This window comes from Pleuronectes platessa, chromosome 12 (genome assembly GCF_947347685.1).
Source record: "Pleuronectes platessa chromosome 12, fPlePla1.1, whole genome shotgun sequence".
Classification (NCBI taxonomy): Eukaryota; Metazoa; Chordata; class Actinopteri; order Pleuronectiformes; family Pleuronectidae; genus Pleuronectes; species Pleuronectes platessa.
In genome coordinates this window covers 7,567,000-7,574,316 of record NC_070637.1, presented here as the reverse complement: position 1 = coordinate 7,574,316, position 7,317 = coordinate 7,567,000, and positions in this window count along the sequence as shown.

Here is a 7,317-nt window from a genome sequence, read left to right as displayed (position 1 = left end):
AACCTGGCTTGCATGAGTTTCACTCCTGGATCCAAAGTCCGGAAATAATAAAATTGTGAAACTATGAAACCACGACCAAACATTTCCTCGTCGGCCAAGGAAGCGATTTCCTTCAGGTTCTTCCTTCTGGATAGATACAGTTTCTTGCAATGATAAAGTTTAATTTAACATGATGCCCCGTATACATCATTTTAACACATGTGACAGGACGATCTCCTTAAATCCCCATTCTAACTTAACACGTAGCCTAATAATATAACTTTATTTTATTCAAAATGGCCTAAATACTCTTTACTTGTTTCATACCATTCCATTTTAGGAAATGTGCTTACATTTGTTCTTGCCAAGAGTCATGACAGAAGACTGATAGAACTCATACAAAGCCACAACCAGTGGTCTGTACCTTAGCTTAGTTTAGAGACCAGAAATTAGGATTGACTAGGCGAAGCTAGTTTAAGCTATATCTGCTCCTCAGCGAGAAAAATGTGTAAGAACTGCTAAACACTTCAAAATATCCAATTAATTTGAAGCTGGATTCCGAGCTCCCTCATCTGCTCTGATGCTCCTTCAGCTCCTCCGGCAAAAGGAAGCTGGGCCAGCCCCAATCACACCTCATAGGCCAACACTTGTCTCTCCTCCGTGATTTGGCTCCGTTCACGGGATAATCAGAGCGCTCCCCGTCGTGAATGAGCAGCGGAGAGGGAGGTCACAGCTCTTGATCCTCCGTCCTCCTGCTCAGTAAAGTATTTCATCGCCATGCAAGGAATTGACGGAGCGGCCTCTTGTGTGACCACGCTGATTGAGTCACCACACAGTTGGTGGTGGTTCCTCATTCTCTTCACATTCAGCCAGTGGCACTGAGCAGGCACAATAAATGACCTGGAGTGTTTGCCTTTCCATTTGCAGAAAATCCTAAGAGCCAAACCAGAAGTCAAGTCTGTCAAAAAGTCACAATGGAGCTGTGATTCATTTGAAAAAGAAAATGGCTTTTTTGGAGATTTTATGTTTTTATACTGGAAAAGATTTCATGCTTGGGATTCACTTTTATTACACTGCTAGAGAGAAGTACACTGGAAATAAAATCCTCAATCAGATGAGAACACCAAGTTCACCAGCTTCCTTCTCACTGAAATGTGCTCTGATTGACTAGCGCATGACCTTAAGTGTTTGGCTGGTGCTTCTCTGCTGAGCCTCTGCTGTGCTCAGCACAAGCAGTGCAACACAAACCCAATGGAACCACATATATATTTCAGCAACAAATGACATCACCCCATTCAAAGTGAATGAGCAGCATGTTGGTTGACACATCCAAGGCATGGTCGTGGGTCCAGGGATAAAGTACCTCCGGAGGCACTGAATAAACCAGTGCATTTTATAATAACAAGGAGTCAAAGGAGTTCATCACTGTGATGAACCCACAAAGAATGTTTACTCGTATCTCAAGTCAGCTCATCTGAGTGTTGCAACGTTTCTCTCATAGTTTCACCTCTCGTGCCTCTCATTACTGTTATTTTCTGCAGAAGCAAACTGTTATCCCACTGTGCACCACACTACTGATATAAATTAGCAAATAGCTGGGGAGCCTAATGGAGCATTTAGACAGTCAGATCAGGAGCTGGTGAGAGAGACAATAACAGAGGTCAGGAGAGTGAATATTGGACTTTCATTCAGGGGCTGAGAACTCCAAATGAATGCTAATACTGCTGTGCATATGAAGTAACTTTCTGTAATGTGCTCGCCAATTTAACTTTATATTATACCTTCTGCCCCCAGGTAACCAAAGTTAAATAATACAGCCTAAAGGTGGAGGTGCAGGTGTGTGACTTAAACATGATTCAACCCGAGCAGCTGAGGCTCTGTGGTTCCACCTTCAAAATTCAAACAGACACAAGAAGAAAGGAGAGAAACTAGGGGAATATAACAGAAAGAACTGGAGATGCCGTTGAGCTATAAAACCATTAGGAGATCAGTCTGTGTGAATGTCACAGAAACGCACTGTCGCACCCAACCACACAAACATACACACACACACAGGTCACACACACACACACAGGGACATTCTATGTGGATGTTGTCAGCTAGGGACAGCTAACTTCTGTGCAGATGGTCCAATGGCTGTGTGGGGTGAATAAACTTATATTGGAGGAACAGGAGCGTAAATTTGCTTTGCTTTATTGGCACAATCGGCTCCTAGGCCGCAACAAATGGAGGGAGATGTACTCAAAAATATGTTTAACAAACTGAAACGTATTTAAGGAAATGTTAACACTTAAAGGGGGAATCAGTAATGAGTGTGGATTTATGGTTTAAATGAGCACAGTGGGGTGCGTGTTGCCATTGTAAACTAAACAAAAAATAACCGAACACAGAAGAGAAGCAGCTCTCAGGCTGGCTGCGGCATGCAGGGCTCAGACACTGCCATAGGTATGCAGGCTTATGTAACTGGGAACACTGGCCAGATTTGAAAATGAGCACAGAATTACAGATTCCTACCCGTGAGCAGTTGCTGCTGCTGGGGGGGCAAACAAGGGCGTTAACCTTTGAACGTTGACACTACGTAAGTATTGACCCTGCGAGGTCCAAGAAGGTTTTAAACATGTGTCAGCCATGTAGGTTTATCATAGCCAACATTTAGTAATAGATATTAAAAGCAAACTTTTGTTAGTATTTGTTTCATCAGACAACAGTCATATAATTCAGTTTACAGCCCAAAAAACATATATAAGTTTGCAGTATCTCTTTAAGCTCTCCTGAAATGTGCACGCAACTAGTCAGACCTTGAGATGACACATCAAATGTGCCTTTGCGATGGGATTCTGAGGTTGGAGTCCAAAAATATTTTGCAGTGAGAAAATACTTTGATAAAATAACAGTCTCTGATTTTATGGACATAATGGAAAACATCTGATTAGCCCGGTGTAAGCCACGAGCCTCCTCTGATTTCCTACTGTTTAAATAAACAAGAAGCATATGCCACAGCTGCGACAGTTTGGCAAGACACGCTGTTCTAAACGGAACAGAAACTTTTTCACTTTTTTCAGAGCCGCATTAAAGTGTGAGCATGATTGAAACCATGAAAGACGCCTTAAGGAAATATGGGAAATGGCTTCATTGCCAACTGATGATGTATTACTGGTCATCTCATCATCTCTGCCCTCGCTGGAGCCAAACAGGAATCTGAAACATTCCTACATCTTTCAATCACCATTACATTTTAACCACGCAATTATGCAACGATTTGACAAGTAAATACTGTACATCAAGAAACAACAGGGATGTTTAATTCCCTCCAGAAACACATGGATTTGCTCTCTCAGATACTCCAGCAGTCAAATCCCAGTCAGGCATTTCTTCATAGATGGTCATCTTCATGTCACTTCAGCCTGAGAACATCTCTGTATTGACAGTGAGTTAGTTAACTGCCACCTCTTCTCAAAACACTCCCCCTCAGACCAGAAACAGTTCCCCTCAGCTATCAAGACATCAAAATCCGCTCTCAGTGGGTCTTGATAGAGCGATATAAGTACAAGGCTGATGCAACACACGGGGGAATTGTGAAACTACACTCAGCTTCATCTGCTCAATAAAAATTTCATCAGCGGTAGTCTTTTCCAGGCTGGGACGGGACGAGTCTGTACAGCACTGGTGCAGCTCTCCGGATGTGTACCGTGGAAGCAGATGACACAACATACAGCAGACACAGCATGCTCAAATCACAGAGAAGGACCTGCTGTACCGGTTTCATGTAAGCAGGGGTCATGTTCACATGTGATCCATTTCATCATGATCCAGTGTAAAGGATGAAAGGACCAGCGGGGTAAAGTAGCAGGGCATGAATATTCAAATGATTAAAATCCCTTGTCTAAAGGTAATAGCTTGCATGGCAGATTTAATCATAGAGTCTATCTTAAAAGTTAACAGTGTGATTTTAAGTCAGAACGCAAACTTCATGTAGAGCAGGGTGTCTCAAGTTGTCCTACAGACTGTGGGCTGCAGGTTAACACTACTTCTTGGAGAAACAGGGACCTGATAAATTATCAAATAGATCTGCACACTGCAAAGCACACCCTGCAACTATTCCCATCTCTCACACCGACTACTCCTCAAAGTAGGGTCAGAAGCCCTTGGGTGCTAGATTTCCCATAACCCAACATTCTTTATATCTGGCGCAGCACCATTAAGAGGGACAGAGTTGGAGTTTCCACTCTCCAAGCTGCCGTCCCAGCCCCTGGAAAGGCTCTTTTGTGCTCAATTAACGCTGCAACTGGCTTTTTTTTTCTGGCAGATTTGAATTCCCATGCAGCTTCACTGATGCTGACGATGCTGGGACTTGTTCACTGTCCCCATTTCTCAGTGTTTAGATCTTCAGGCAGCTGCAATCTTTTTGCCCTACAAACACCATACATTTTTAAGCAAAAAATAATATATCTCTCTCTTTCTCCCTGTCTCTAAAGGTGGACTGAGCGGCTGAAATATAGATGCGCCCTTTGCTTGCCCTCTCTTTGGCTCTCGCTTTAGGCGCCGGGCTACAGCAGCGGAGACTCTGAGACGGTTTCCTGTAGAAAGTAGACGGCGTAGTCAATGGGGATGTGAAACACACACATGCTGTAAACCTCCATTATGAATGGAGATTTTGGATTCACCTGTCGCTCCCAGGCATATCTGACCGTTTCTTTGTGAAAGAGCTTTGTCTTCTTCAGACATCGTGTTCCACCTGTAAACGATGAGACTCTTTTTAGACTCACAAACCAAAGCTGATGTCGGCGGAGGGTAAGAGAAGAAGTTCAGTTTGGTGCTTATGCCAATGTGTGTGGGTCAAACTTAGAGGACAAAGTATAACATGGAGATATCTGTGGTGGACAAATCGCTATTAGGGAATCATTGGATTAAAATGCCACACAATATCACACAACTGCAAAATCTCTGCACTAAATGTGACACATTAAACAGAAAATGTGATTTAATGAGACAGTGATGAATTGTGATGCTTATAATGGTTACTGGTTTGTACCGCTTCAATCTTTAATGATAGTGGTTTCCATTGTGATTTGGTTGGTACTGCCACAGCATGAGCTGTACTGATACTTTGCCCTGACTGGTGGAAATCTGGTTACATCTTCTGCACTCAACACAATGAGTTGTCGACGTTCTCTCCTCCATTCTGGCTCTGCGCTGTTATCTTATGTGTCATCAACACCTGACACCGGCTTTGTTTACAGATGGTTGTCTTGTTCTTACATTGGATTTACTTATTAAAGTTTTATTTATGTTGATCGACTTGTTTTGACCTAAAATTGGGTGAAATTGTATTGGTTTGTGTATCTGTACTTTTTTAATCTTTTCAGCGAATTTGAACAATAAAGTGATCATACTGATAACTGGGATAAATTTGTTCACTAATATAATATAATGAAAATAATACTAATAATGGACTTCACAGTCACCAGGTAACTACTACAGGTGTAACATGGAGCGGTAGGACGTGATAATTTTCCTTGCATTCTTTCCTGGAGTGGAGTTCAAGAGTTGCACATGATTTACACACATCAATAGAGACAGAAATTGATGTGACAATCTGAAAAGTCTAAACCCTGCTTACTTTTTCAGTTTAGGAGTACAAAGGTGTGTAGAGGGAAATTCACAAGCATCCGGCAAGCACTTCGGTTAGAGTATGCTGAGGTGTTGAAGAGCTATTATACTCTTCCTGAACTGCTTGTCGGATGGTTGAATAGCTTCGGAACACACACACACTGTCTCTCTCTCTCTCTCTCTCTCTTGCTACACACACACAACGTATGCACTGGACTGTCCTTTTAGCAGCCACTAGTGTAACGATACACTCAAAGCTCTTGCACAGAGATGATAAATCAGTGTCACTGGTTTGTTTACCTGCTTCCTCTTATCGCTCAGGAACAAAAGACTGGTGAATAAATGTTTAATGTACGAGTACAGTTTGCCGAAGCATCTGTGCGTGTGTATAGCAAGGTGTGAGGGATCATATCTTATCTCAGAACAGTGGAAAATGAGTAAAGAGCAGCTTCACCTGTCTCCTATTTAAACCAAAAAGAAATGCTCTCGCCTCAGATTGTCAAGTCTCACACTATTCAACGGTGCATGCTCCCACTCTGAGAATAACACATGCACATTATCTTCCAGAGACAACAGCCACTAAATTACTAAATGAAATCAACCAGGCAATATCAGATCCTTCACTGGACTCAATGCTGCTCTGAGATCAGATGTAAGGAGAGATATTGCTTTCACTTGGTATCGTGTAATTAATGTCTATTTTTAGCTTTAATGGGTCAGGCAGTGCTTGCCTTGCTCTCCCTGGCGGTGCCCCACTGGTCTGATCATTTCTTACCTAAACTGACAGTCCAACATTCACAACCTCTTCACACCATGACTGACCAGAGCTGCTGAGCTCAGGAAGGAAGCCGGACTCAACTTCTCTCTTTTCTCTCCTCGCTCTTGCTTTTTTTTTTTATTTGTGGGCAAAATTTGTTGTGGCTTTATTGTGTAAGCAAACAAATGTAACACTATTAACGCCCCCATGGAAACACAGTCTGATTACGTGAGCTGCAAATTTAATCATTATCCCATCTCCCCTTTTTTACCAAACTGAGGCTGATGAGATCATCATATCTTTTACAAATTACACGAGAATCAATACAGAAACACGATACAGAAAAAACAAGAAAGATAACATAACAAACAAACATCCACTTAAGCAACAAAAAAAGAAATCAGGCATTAACATGCTTCCGCTTAAAATACGTTCAAGCAATCATTTAAAAAAAGGTAACGAGCTGGTAGATCTAATCTCCTCAGGCAAGGGGTTCCAGTGCCTCGGGGCCATGATGGTAAAAGCCTGGTCAGCCTAGATTAATGCCACGTTTCATTACACCTCTGAAGGTCCACATACAGTAATTGGACAGTACTAAATGTACATTTAATGAGATACGTGATAATAAATAGTAAAAACTACGTCTATTGGTATAGGGGCCATCTTAGATTTCCAAGTCGCGGTTGGTGAGCTTCCCCCAAACTTCTTGGAATAAATTCCGTCTCGATGCACCGTTCCAGTGGCAAGTTCCAACTCGGGGGTCGGTGATTCCGAGCTTCAAGGTTTATTGGAACGCGACATTAGAGACTACCGGCAATTGTTGGTAAGAAAATCTCAGATTAAGATTTGGAGCATGGGGAGTTATTAAATCTATAATGTAACTTGGAGGGCAAACTGTTCTGGGCTTTAATTTGATTAAAAGATCATTAAAATCTGTCCTAAATTTAACTGGCAGCCACTAAAGGGAGACG